Here is a 14,665-nt window from a genome sequence, read left to right as displayed (position 1 = left end):
GGGTAAACTCTGAGCAAATACGTTAGCACCATAGGAACATTAAAGCTGTTATAACAAAATTGTTATCATAAAGATAATAAGTCTCATGCGTTATGCAATACTTTATGAAGGAGGCTGCGGGATATACTGTAAGTATGCTGCATTTCATTGCTTGTTATTATAGACTTGTGCAGACGTTCAGACATATTAAAGCGTAATCTTTTGGAACATCCTGCTCCATCAAGGTTTGGTCTTAAACGTTCAGGCGTATATATATTTTTATAGGATAATATGAAGCTGTTTTAAGTGTCATTTGGCAGGATTTTGAGATTCTTGATGTTGAGATTTAGCAGATCATATTGTTCTAATTTGCTAAAGGACACAATAATGCCATGTTCACATTAAATGTAAGCAGTAGTTACCATTTTTGGAGTTGTAAATGCTTTTCATATCAAAACCAAAGGTGTAATTGCAGCCAGGAAACTCATAAATGATGCCTCAAGTCAGCCAAAGACCATAGTATTTTTAATCCACCCCGACCACGTCTTCAGTTATCCAATGACATGAGCATGGAAATCTTTCCCATCTCTACCAGCCCATATGATGTGAACACAGCCTCTTGAAAATGCACTGTTACATTTTAGTCTCGCATAGCCAGATGCTAAAGAAAGGCTTGTTTGTATTTCTTTAAACCAATCACAATCGTGTCGGGTGGCGCTAAGCAAGATGCAGCAACGGCGCTCGTGCGAAATAGATAGCGGAAGGGGAGGAGAATGCACGCGGCCAATGGCGGACTTATACCCACCTTCTACGTCCGGTGAGTCAGACTAGTTACATCTAGACAACGTTGTCCGACTATAATAAGAGCTAATTATACTGGTTCATGATAATGAATAATAATGGATGTATTTGCACCCTGTGACAAGCCATGAAATGATGTTCCCATGGCATGCAATGGCAAAATTGGAAACGTTTCTGCAGTTGTTCTGGACATGGACATGAATAAAACAGATATGTTTAAAGAACACTAGTGGCTCAGCAAACTCATGACTGGATGTTTCAGTAAGTTCATAATTAGCATCTCAAGGGGGAATAATGAACCACATTCATGCTGTCTGAGCAATCACGACACAGGGGGAAAAAAAACAAGGCAAGAAGGGCACTTGGGAAAAAGGAAGGAAGGAGGAGGAGGAAGGGTGGAAAGGTCTGTGAGGTCAGGACTCGTGCATTGTTTCTTAGCATGCTCCAGTTCCAGCCGTCATCCCAGCTCTTTGTTTAAGTCTGAGCACAGGGGGTGTCTGGCTCCTGGACACTGTTGCCAGAGGCTGGAAACTCAAGGGTCAGCGGATTTTCCAAACCACTGCTTTACAGTGGACCATTCAGGAAAAAAAAAACTGTTCTACTGTACTCGTTCAACAGGCGTCAAACTCAGTTTGGGCCGTCACGCTCAGGCCCTGCTGATGGCCCACATGATGGGTGAATGAGCCGTCAGACAGTGATGGAAGAAGCGCTCAGATGTTGCACTTAAGTAAAAGTACCAATGCAACAATGTAGAAAGTAGAAGTACCTCAAATTGTACTTGAGTACATATTACTTTCCACCACTGCCATAACTGATAACAGATTGTGTACTCTAGTGAGCAAAGAAGAACATGTAGAACTGAACTTCCTGTTTTTGTGTTTCACGCCTCCTTACCTTTTGAGTCAAAGTGGCTATGAGAAGTACCCACCAAATTTAATGTCTTGCTCATTTTTCGCAATCCCTGTGCTGGGATTAATAAACTACTTACAGAATATCTCTCCAAAAGTATGAAATGTTTGACCAACAAATACTATGGATTCTTCAGATACGGCAGAAACAAATGATCACCCCAAAAGTAATCAATCTTTTTGGCACATAAATACACACAATTATGCTTTCCCAGTTCCACACTGAGTGCAAGAAGCAGTTAGTTTTAGAATGAAGTTCTTTGTGCATGTAAACAAAAGCACTGGCTGAATGATGACTGAGCAAAGTGGTCTGAATGAATCTGCAAGAGGGAACACAAGCTGTAAAATGCCTCTGTCTGAGAGTCCATCATTGTTATCAGACAGGCTGAAAGAATGTAGTTAGTTCTAACAATCTGACTTGCAGACTCTATCGCCAATTGTAGCCCTGTAGCCACAATCACAGTGACTAAAGCCTTTTTAGAAATCCATTGTTGTCACTGTTTGAGCAGTTTTGGTGACATTTCGGAGAAATACTCTGAAGGCTATTTTGAGCAACAGTCAGCGAAGCTCCTCAGTGTGCAGGGGAATCTGAAAAACATGCAGCAGACTTAACCCTACAGCTGTTAACTCCAGCGTGCTGTGATTTAAGTTTATTGTATGTTATCTCTTGCAAAGTGAAAGTATTCTGGAGTAAGTTTGAGCAGAACATTTTAGCTTGCTTTGAAAGCCAAAAGTCAAGCTGGTGTAGCATGCCGTGAACAGAGCAGAGCATGTATGATGATCCTGTTCGGGTCGACATTTGGTCACAATTACTGAGTCACCCAACTGACATCTTGGTTCCAAGGGTCATATAATTGGAGGCTGGCAACAGCAGCGTTCCTCTTTGCATGGACGGAGTCACTTGTGTAGTTCATGTACCGTATGTTGTCTTTTTGTAGGCTTGTCGCAGTGGGACAATTTTCACACCAGTGTAAGTTCTCCCACTACACCAACAAACACTGGTGTTAGCAACTTTCAAATGACTTCCCTCAGGCTACACTGAACAGATGCTATGATGCGGAGCAGCTCGGCTTTACAGTCATATTTTGATGTTTTATGCAGAAACATGCATTTCACACAGACAAAAACACAGCCATTCGCATTTTAATATCTTGTAAAATAAATAAAGAATATGTGACTACGCTATTAACTTTGAATGGTCAAACAACACCGTTAAAATGCTGTGTCTAGACTCTATGGATGTAATCAAAAGAAAACACAGGCCACACGTACATTTCAATTTCCCTGTCACACTGAACAAACACTTGCACTGTGCAAATAGGACGGCTTAATGCTCAACCTCTTATTGCTGACGGTATAGACGCGATGATGGGATGTGTTTCTTTGGTAACCAATTTCTCCTCCATGATCTCGTTGAAATCAGAGCATCTCCTGCTTCACAGGTCAGAAGGTTTTAGCCTCCATCTCTCTCACTGATGGCTGCTTATCACATTTTTTTGAATACTCTGTCACTGATTGTAGTGTAATACCACAATCCCCCATAAATCACCTGGTAGTTCAGATGACTGACTGTAGTAATACTAACCTGACGCGCCGGATAGTTTGTTTCACAGAACCATCTAAGTTTGGGGCGGCTGTGACTAAGAGGTAGAGCAGGTCGTCCACCAATCGGAAAGTCGTGGTTAGATATCCGGCTCCTTCGTTCAAATGTCGAAGTGTCCTTGAGCAAAACACTTAACCCCAAATTGCTCCCGAAGGCTGTGCCATCGGTGTGTGATTGAGTATTTAGATTAGATCCTGATGGGCAGGTTGGCACCTTGCATGGTAGCCTCTGCCATCAATGTATGAATGAGTGTGTGGATGGGAAAATGCTGACGTAGTGTAAAGCACTTTGAGTGGTCGGAAGACTAGAAAGTTGCTATATAAGTGCAAATCCATCCATATAAGAAGCCGTCATTGGAAACTGTTTAAAAAAATAGTTGGCAGTGGTTGGATGATCCATCTGTCAATCAAACTCTTGCCGAAGCCAGTCGGGAGAAGAGCGAAACCATCGTTTTCATCGAGAAAAAAGCCTTCAGTGCCGTTCTTTGCTGTTGTTGTTTAGAACAACTAGTCGCCTCTCCGCGTCATGTCACACATGCGCATCTAAGCCAAGCCCGTAACTGCCAGTAGCCTCTCACAGGACGCTAATTGGTCCGGTCACTGGCCGGCCGGACACGAACACATTACTTGAAGCCTGACGAGATGGATTTTCGTACGATATGTGATCCAGTGATTCTTGCGTGATATTGATATGACCTTCAATTTACATCATGATAAATGATCACATTTACCATGATAACGATACATGTAGCAATTGTACATACATCAATGCATGTATTTCCTTTCTAATGCTGACTCACTCATGATCCATTTGCCCTGTTACAGTGCAGTTAAAGATACTGGGTTATTGGCTGAACCTCTGGTTAGATGTCATTTGTTGTCAGTGTATAGACATTATTATTACCCATAATGTTCTTTGGCCTGCCTCTTTTCCTCTTCCCTTGAGGGTTCCATGTCAAGGCTTGTCTGGTGGTGTTTGACACTGTTTTTTTGTAGTGTGTGCCTGATCTATCTCCATCTTCGTCTTCCAATTTCGTCTGCTGTTGGTAGTTGTTGTGTCCTGAGTGTACACTATACCTCATACAAATTGCACAGACATTGCCAACTGTCTTCTTGACCCCTCCGTTTTCTGCAGTGATTCTTGGACAGGAAGGGTTTTATGGATTGGTCCACTACACTATGAAGCCAAGGTTACGGCAGGGCCAGCCATGTCAGTTCTTGTCATCTCACTCTTCAACTGCTCCAGTTCATGCCCAGACCGACCCGGCCGCTACACCCAGATACTCAGACTGTCTCAGTGCCTGCCGCAGTGCTTCACTCTACTATTAACATTCTGATTGCTGTCTTGTTTCGTTTGCTTGGCCAAGCACTTTATTTCCAAAAAGAGCCCGGCCTCTGCGCTGACCTTTCCATTTGCAGAAACAGAGCAATCATTCACAAATCACACTACTAAGTGTAAAATATCCAAAGTGTTTGATATTGCAGGCCTAATGAAACGACGCGCACTTCTTTGCTGCAATTATAGGAAAAGGTCAGCGCCACAACTGATGTTGAGCTTCGGCATGATTGTCCTACTTCACATTATCCAGTGTTTGGCCCATAAAATATCAGTATAGGCCATATTGTATGACATTTTGTCAGTATGTGTTTTCACACTATCAGAAATAACTAATTTGTGGTGGATGCTCAGCTTGTAGTTTACTTTGAAATGAGTATTTTATGGTACATTTGGCTCAGTTATAATTCAGACATTTATGAGTTTGAGGGATATTAGTGGGCCTCAGACCGTGACGGGGGAAATTACCCTTACTTGTAATTTTGTATTTCTTTGCAAATGTAGCCCATGAAATCAAGGAAAAGAGGAGTGTATGAAAAATAAATTATATTCTGCAGCAGCAAGAAAGTGACCTTTACTGTCCAGCGTTGTTTGATTTAGAATGCCAACCCATAAAGACAACACTTTTCACAGTTATAAGAAAAATATTTATTTTTAAGATATCTTTCTGTTGAAGTAACTCCTTATTCAACATTTGAAATTGGACCGGATGTCTATGCTGTATACTTTTAGCCTTTGCTTAGTGTAATGCTGAATGATATGTGCACACACAGTGTATTTCATGTGTCAGGAAACTCAATTTCTGGCGACATTTCAACATCCGCAGACTGCTGACTGTGAGGTACGTCACATGGTTCGCTGTCGATTTCCGTGGCCTTTTGGTGCGTTTTGTTTGTGTCCCTCCCGTTATCACAGCCCCCTGTTGGTTTCGTCTGCCCACCCAGTGGTGCTGAGGCGGATGGCGTCCCATGCAACAGTGACGTCAATGCATACGCATCAGCTCTGACGATGGTTGTCAGTCAAGCCGTAGAGATAAACAGTCATATTTTTAACATCATCACTTGCACAGGGTGTGAGAGAAATCAAGATAATAATAATAATAATGCCATAATGTGTCATTTTCTATTTATGGGTGTGTTAGCTGGGCTGGACAAATGTGAGAAATGTAAAGTAACTATTTAGTGCCACTGTGAGGTAGAAAACAACTTGTCTACAAGGGTTAGAATTTGAAATGAGCACATATACAGTAACAAACAGCATCACCATCAAAAAACCGAGCATTGTAAAATACCCAAAATGGTAATAAAGTAAGACACAACACATAGTATCAAATCCGGCAGGGTAGGGTTTGCAGACGTTGCAATGTTGCACTTAGAATAAAAGGTAATCTGTAGCACCTTCCAGAAATCAAAGTCTCAGACTGAGTGAATGAAGAAGATTAACTATCTGTCGAGAAGTTCATGGCTTTATCTCTTGTCCTGACTGTGTTTTAGCTCCACATATGATCACTGGCAGAATCACTTTGTGTCTGCTTCATCTACTACTTTGCTGGAGGGAGTCAAACAGAATCTCGAGCCAAGGCTACCTTGGGCATTGCACACTGCTCAGATTTTACACTTAAATGAACAGTGTGTAGGATTTTGGGGAATCTATTAGCAGAAATGGAATATAATATTCGTAACCATGTTTTCATTAGTGTATAATCACCTGAAACTAAGAATGGTTGTGTTTTCGTTAGCAGAGAATGAGCCTTTCATATCTACACAGGGAGCATGTCCTCTTCATGGAGTCCAACATGTTGCTCCGCCATGTTTCTACAGTAGTCCTGGTAGTAGTACTGTCTCTAGAGAGAGCCTTTGTGTTTTTACGTTACCTGAACGCCACCGTAGTTCGCCGACACGCTTGTGAAACTGCGGTAACATGAGTTGCATATTGGAAAAACCATGGTACCACCAGCCGCCGTCTGACTTCTGTTGCTCCTAAAGTAGTGTTATTATAGTAAAGAACGAGGTGAACGGCGTTATCACGGTTTTGCACTTTTTGGCTCACGAAACGTCTTGGAAAGGGAGGAGTGAGCGAGGGGTACTCAGTTGGTTGCAATCTGCAACCACACCACTAGATGCCGCCAAATCCTCCACACTGGCCCTTTAAATTCACTCAGTAAAGTAATGTGAATTGGGCAGTCAAGGCTTTCAATTTGGGGATGATATCTCTGGAAGGAGGCTAAAAAAAGTACAATACTTATTGGCCCAAAATAAACAACTATAGCCTTTCACTCCTTGTCCTGATGAAGCCACTTTCTACATGGTGAGATGATACTGTAGGCTCTCTGATGACAATGTTTGTCTACAGTTTGCACAGCAGCATAGCTCATCTTTCACTTCAAGGCATATGAGCCTGTTTACAAGCGACAAAACTTATAATAGCAGTTTGCCCCGTATGAAACTTGCTCAAATAATCAACTTCTCTTCATGACATAGTGAATGTAAAGAGTGTTTAACTTGGCCATATATTCAGTCCTATGGGAAAAAGTGTCAGTCACAATGTACGTTTTGACAATGACTATAGAGGAATTGCTGGTGGCCTGTTATCAAACAGCTTTAAGTAGGCTCACAGGCGCTTTAACATTCAGCAGGCAGAGACTCTCCAGTGTGTAACCCAATATCATAAATATTCATCTGAGGCATCTAAGTTGAGTGGTGGCTCATTCGGTATTTAGTTATGCACAATGTTAATACATGAGATGTTTATAGAAAAGAGAGATGCGGGTCATAACTGTCAAACCCGCGATGTTTTTATCCTAACAAGAAGGTTTAGTTCTGGTGATTATTACTGCTATTACCATTAGTAGTGGTGGCAGGAGCAGTGTTGACAGCGTTTTTTTAAAGGTTACTTCTGCTTTAAGTACATGTAAAACCAAACTACTACCTTGTTTTTGTGTTTAACATTCACAGCTACACTTTGTCCACTGTAGCTCAAAAACGCCACCTCACCTTTTATGAGGTCTCTATGAGAAGTACCCACCAGATTTAATGTCTTGCTCATTTCCGTTTGTCACAAAACTAGGTACAAATGTATTTTTTGGGATGTTTGTTTTAAATCAACACAAAATCGTTTCTCTTGTTGGAGTGAAACGTAAACCGTACTCACTGCTAGATATTTTGCACAGTACATCTCAATCATAAAAGTTCATCTTTAGGGAATCAAGTTGAGACATTTAGAATACAGTTTAATCCCTAAATGTATCCAATATTTACAGCTCTGAACTCTAACGCAGCTGCTCCTTTAGGGTCAGTTCACCCAAATTACGGATAAAACTTTCCTCACTTACTTCAAGATAATATTCTTTTTACTTGTCGAGGTCTTTAGATATCCGTCTCTGAGATTTCTGCCTCCATCCCAACACAAAGAAGATGACTTGAGTTGAATACGTGATGATCGCAGTGTTGGTTGTATTGTACAGCAACATAGAAACCATGTTCTCATAACTTTGTATGAATCCACAGACCTCATGGTCAACAGTTTTCAAAGGGACCATTTCTTTGGTAGAAAGTACTTCAAATGAAAAAGGACAGCATGGTGTTACTGTATGTAGAATATGTGGGACACTCAGAGCAGAAATCTGACAGATGGATGTATCCAAACACAGACAAATAAAACCAAAACTATCTGCACAACTAGATAGCACTGGCTGTAAGTGTAATTTTGCGTGGACTGACTTTCAAGGCTGCTTTCACACCAAATCGCCAGTCCTCCAATTCATTTGAATGTGGGTAGTGTGTATAACCCGTGGCGGTGGGGACCGCAGGGGATGCCGGAAAAAAAGGCAGCGACTTACGGCGAAATATTGAAACAGAATTTCTTTTTCTTTTGGAGAAACACAACCCGACGTCACACTGCAGTGGTCATTTATGCAACCGGCAATCTAGAGCTGTAAACAAGCCATGAGGGAACAAAACATGTTAATCGTTGTGCTGTTGCTTGGCTAACACCTGATTTGGTGTGAAAGCAACCTAACGGAGAGATTGTACAGAAAAAATATATATATTTTGAGTACAGTGCTCTAACTGTAGTTTGTCCTGGAGTTCAGTTTTGTCTTGCTTAGTGACAGGATGTATTTGCTTCAACATGCGACAGCCAGCCGCCTGTGTTATGCATATGTTCGAGGTGGTGTAAGACTTCATGTGCGATAAACTGAGGATGACTCTCGGCTGTGTCGTTCTGCCGCTTGCAGTCATGCAAGGTGTCACGCAGGTTTGAGTCTGGCTGTAAAGATTCCTTCATGGTGTGAGGGGATAATTATGATGAAGTGATTGACGTTCCACCTGAACGGAACGTGGGCCGATGGCATGTTCCATTCTCCAATGTCCCTGTTTAACTGTCAGCTAGACGGAGGAGAGCTGAGAGATGACGTTAATGGATGCTGCAGAGGCAGACTGACAGATGTTGATGTTCAAACTGTCCATGAAGTAGCTTTGCCTCATCATCTGCCACCTGTAGGCTTTCTGAGGAGATGTGTGTGTGTGTGACTCAATTATGTGCTAAGAATCAAAATGCTTTGTGTTTTACCTGAATGATGAATGCATGTTATCCATGTGATGGTCTCAAAAGCCTATTCCTCAGGATAGGGGATGATTAATCAGTATTTTTAAGCATTGTATATTCAGAATGCAACTAAAGGTTATTTTCATTATTGATTCATCTGTCAGTTTTTTTGCGATTAATTGTTTATTCCTTAAAATGTCAAGATTTTTCTCACAACTGGTGACACCTCAAATCGCTTGTTTTGCCTGAACAACAGTCCAAAATGCCAATATATTCAATTTTGATTCAAACAAAACAGAGAAAAGAAGCAAATCCTCACATTTGAGATGCTGAACACAAAAACCAATTTTTAAAAATGTTCTTCTTTCCATTGATTAACTGATTAGAATAATCACCAGATATAAGTAAGTATAAGTACACATAAATTGTAGTACATTTAAGTACCATTCTAAGACTGTACACTTCACAACATTTTAATTGTAGATACTCAAAGGAATCATCCGTTTTACATTCTCCAGTTTAACTATTCAGTTAAACGTTAGGTGCTCTACCACGGACATTTTTGTGAGCACGCGTCAAGTGGTGCAGGAAAGAAATTGCCTAGTGTGGACATAAAAATTAAACTCCCAGGGCAAAACAGCCTGTATTTTTAACCAAATAATTAATATTTCATTTCAAGCCATCAGCAGAATAGTGGGAATAGTTCTCTAAAATAAATGCAAGGGAAAAGGCAGGCTGTTTCTATTTAAAGCTCTATAAACATGACCCTGTTAGAGGCTAAGGCTACTTTAGGAAGAAGTTCCGAGGCAATGGAAGCTGTTTCCTTCCTGGGGGGATTACATTCCACTGTTGATCCCCCAAAGATGGATTAGAATCCTCATGGAGAAAACATATTTATTGACAATTTACTTCTGCTGTGCTACGTTATTTCTGTGTCATAGATAAGAAACCTAATGTTGTGCAACCGACCAAGGAAGCTGCTGTCATAGCAAGCTTTGCATTAAACACTCTTAAAGGGGAAACCCCACTGATGTTGCACATTAAATGTCAGTTCAGGAGTCATGGGTAGTAGGCCTAGTACTCAGTCTGTGAAAATAGTATAATGTCTTCTGTGGCTCTGGAGGAGCTTTGTCGAATCTCAACAGGGAGTTTGAAAGATGTGGGTGTTTACCAGGCAGCAAAAGGGAGCACAAAAAAACACATTTAGTGTGGGATGTTTTTGGTGCTTGACCCAAATTTTAGGAATTAAACGTCAGTATCTCAACCTCTGCTGCGATGACTTTGACACTTTTTTATTGTCTCTCGCAAGTTCCCCAACTAAGAAAAAAAAAATGCAATGCTAAATCACTGAAGTACCTTTAATCTCAAATGTATGCAGAAACTACAAATAGTCCTCTATAATTCAATATTGGGTTAGAGCTCTGGAGATAATGAGTGTGATTTATGACCTTGAACATAAAGAAATACCTAAATCTAATCAGCGGATTGCCGTGAAATTTGCTGAGCACATTTATGCTCCCATACACACTGTCTGGATTTTACTGTCCCCATGGTCCTTGCTTTTTGGATTAGCCACAGAACAAACTATACATGCAAGGCTCCAAGAAAAGCTAAATCATCAGTATGTTGTTCTTAAGGGGTGTAATGAGCACTGCAGCTTCCTGGGGCAGCCAACACAGCGTTAGACGGTCAGTGGGTGATTTGCTAAGAAGTTGTGGCTGTTTTTTTACAGTCAAAAGGTCAGATAGTGGATGGCATATAAGACATAAGGAATGGAACACGCCCACTGAAAACAATTGCTCAAAGTAATTGTGTTTGTGATTTATAATGTGATAGAAGCAGGTGCAGAGTGTTTTGCTCTGTTGTTTTATCAGGAGAGAGATTTTCCAAAACCATAATAATGACAGGAATTAACAAATCGTTGTGGCCGTTTCATAACTTACTATAAAATGCTCCTAATTTTGAGACGATTAAGGCCTTCACATATCCCTGGACTCTCACAATGAAGTGCATCCGGCTCGCATGTGTGGCTGTTTGTGTGAGGACGTACAGCATGCAATATGTGGTCATAGTCCCAAAAAGCTACTCTTCTTAAATTGTTGTGGCATTTTTGACAGCAATTATTTCCAAGCAGCGCACCATAAAATTACCATTAAAATTGCTTCAAACGACGTGACACGATTTTCTGTTGGTTTGATTCTTTTTAAAAAAATGTCCTCGGATTTGCCGGTGCTTTTACTTCACTTGAATAAATAATGAAGCCTTTCCTTCCATTTGACAAAGTAGACAGCGAATGAACCTCAACGAATAGTGACAAGCGTGTACAGTACAGGACAAACATCTGCTGCCTGACGTCAAACTCATCTCCTCTCTCTCGCCCTCTGTTACTCCATTCAGTGAAGTGCCTTTTTTTTCCCCCCACATTTGAATTATTTACCATTTATTTAGTGAGTGCCTTTTATTTATCAAATTTTTCAAGGAGGGTGTTCCTTTCATCAGCTCGATGCTGGTTTTTGCATCATTTGTATGACGGTTGCAAAAGAGAAACTTCATGTACCCACTCAAGACAGGAAAAAAAAAACAGGTGGAGATGGCTGCTCTGTTTTTAATATCCAAACTAACCACTTTCTGAAAGGCCCATTTTCGTCAGAATGATATGTGTGGATTAGTGGAAACTTAGCAGACTGCATGAGACTATTCTGCCACGGGGAAAGACATTTCATTGCATTGAGAGATTAGTGTGCTGCGTGCTTCAGTCACTCACTCTTTGTCAGGATAAATATTCCTCATTTCTGGAGGCCACGCAAGCGGCTGGAATCAGTGCTTCAGTTTTCGCCACGCTCGAGGTGCTGCTGTGTCTTGTACCAAGTCATTACCGTAACACTGCGGGGGGAAAGTTATGCACGGAGACGACTTCCTGAGCGCGCTCGCTGAGCCTTACCGGACAAAGCCACTAGTGTGAGGGTTATTTCAGGTCGTTTGCTTTGCCTGTTTAGCATGGGAATCGTCACTTGAGCTTACTTTAACCGACTTAATTACCCTGACACCCTCCAGTCCCCCTGAATTTATCATCTTCATCCAAGTCCAGGGAGTGCAACTAAAGCAATAACATCACTTGGACCAAACCAATAGCTTATTGATTGGCACCCCTATATAGTAAGAGACATGTCTGGGGCTGTAATGGAGTGGGACAGTAGAGTTTGTCAGGAGAGGGGAGAGGTACCTAGTGACTTTCTCTTCCTCTCTTCTTTTAAATTTCCTATCTTAAGTTAATGAGAGGCAAAGGTTCCCCGCCGCACATTTCTAATTGCCCTCATGTTGGCATGCGAAATGGCCGAGAGCAGCAATTTATCGGGTAAATCAACATAAGAAGGAAAACGGTCAAGGACTGCCAAGCCACTGAGGCCCACCGACTGCGAGCTTGATCATTAGTCTGCGACTTTTGATGACCCGGCATCAAGACGATTACAATGGGACCGCGCGAAGAGGAGTTCTGGAACGACCCGCAGCAGCCCGGTCCCCATGCAGTGATTAACTGCTGGAATTGCAGTTTCATTATTGCTAATTTAATATTCATGTATTCACTGATAAATATCACCCAAATATAAGTGGTCGGTGATCAGAACTTTATGAAATCCTTTTTTTGGCTTATACTGGCGAATGGCTGATATTAACCTGAGGTGACAACGGAGCTCACAAAGGACTACAAGCACAGCAGAAAACATTAACTTGTGGCTCTATGGTAGTTCATGAAACAAGTTTTCAGTTTGCATGTACAAAAAAAAACACAGGACTTTCAACCAGGTGTCAGGTTTATTGTCCCAAAGTTATTTTGAGGTTACATTGAAGTTTGTGACGTGTTGTCCATACTTGTATTACATTATTTACATATGTATTTTACTTAGTTTACATACTTACATTAAACCCAACCATGATTTTCCTAAACCTAACTAAGACACACCTCGACCATTTCATGGTAAGGACGTGGCGTGAAATGACAAGCGGAAAGCCTAAAATCCATTATAATGACACATGAGATCAGGCTGCAAAGTATTTATTTGTCTGGATCAAAGCTGTAAAATAATGTCACATATGACAAACTCTTATTTTAACATGGAGTGCAATGATATGTTGGTTACTACAGTAAGTGGCACCCACACAGTGAGTAAGTCACACCCACATGAGAAAATCAAATAATCAGTCAAATGTTGGTCTCCTCACTGTAAACCAAAAAAGAATCATGTGGGTTACTGTTGGAAAAAAATGATAAAACAAGACTCATTCTCTTGGGTGAGAGTGCAAAGAAATGACCAAATAACTTGTTTTTCTCTGCAAAAAAGCAAATAACTACTGTTGCAATGAACAAAACAGACCAGGACTAGCATCCGTTTATAGTATGATAAGGTGGGAAGCAGAAAAAAATGCATTTAGTTTACATTTTTTCTTTGAACAGTCTTTATTTTCACCACGAAAACCAAAAAACAATAACTTTAAATTAACAGAAATGACAATCTGTGTGAAAATGAAGGTTTACAGGAATTGTATTCCAGCAATGTGTATTTGACTTTATCAATGTGTACATAAGTAAATGGTAGATATACAGTATGTGTGTCTGTGTCTTAATGTATAAGCACTCTAGCATCTAAATTGTCCTTTCTCTTCCCCTGAAAGCACTTCTTGGCTTTATGCTCTATCTCCTTGGTGGTATTGTTTACATTCAATGTGCAAATCCCTTAGTGAACACAATAACCTTGCCTTCTTTAACAACGCTCACATGCAGAAGCATTTAAGCGAGCGGCTTCTCTCTATGTTGGTTTAAACACGCCATATAATGAAGCTGATCATCTCAGAGGGCAAAACCAGGAATGCAAGTCTGCTCTTTTTTACTGCCACCGTAGTAATTAAGCTGCTACGAGCACTTCCCGCCATGAAATTTTTATACTTGTATGCCATAACTGCCAGCTAACTGCACTGCAAAATTAAGCAAAATTAAACACAATCAAATTTGCACAGCTGGCGGTGAGGGCAGAAGAATGGGATTGTCGTATTGTTGGCATGGGGAAATGGTACAAAAAAAATTAAAGCAGCTTGTTCTTTCTTGTTTTTTAAGTGGGATCACACTTGGCAGAACTACAGTCAGTCAGCTCTCAGTTCAGACTTCTGCAGTGTTTTCAGGTTGGTTTGCTGAAGGATAAGGCTGGTGATATTCTACATTTTTCTCATCGTAAATACCAAGCCTGTCTTCTGAAATTTACGTTTATGAATACGCCTCATTTGCAGCTTGTCAGAATGAAAGAAAATGATGCATTAAAGCACCAAAGTGCATAAACAATGAATTAATAGGCCTGTCGCGGTGATAATGATTGGCTCAACAACACGCTACGTGGTATTATTGCCTTTTTGTTTTTCTTTTTGCAAATTGCTTCATTTATCCAGGTTTAGTGTTATATAAACAAGCTTTATTGTTAGGTTATTATTAGGTTGCTTTTAAATG

At 40.8% G+C, this 14,665-nt stretch overlaps 1 protein-coding gene across 5 annotated transcripts in view; it reads left to right on the top strand.

The window, feature by feature from the left end:
• Window positions 1-14,665, top strand: part of cadm1a (cell adhesion molecule 1a) — a 407,287-nt gene that overhangs the window by 40,782 nt on the left and 351,840 nt on the right. The window lies entirely within an intron of this gene.

Source organism: Sebastes umbrosus, chromosome 17 (genome assembly GCF_015220745.1).
Source record: "Sebastes umbrosus isolate fSebUmb1 chromosome 17, fSebUmb1.pri, whole genome shotgun sequence".
Classification (NCBI taxonomy): Eukaryota; Metazoa; Chordata; class Actinopteri; order Perciformes; family Sebastidae; genus Sebastes; species Sebastes umbrosus.
This window is presented reverse-complemented; position numbering and strand designations above follow the sequence as displayed.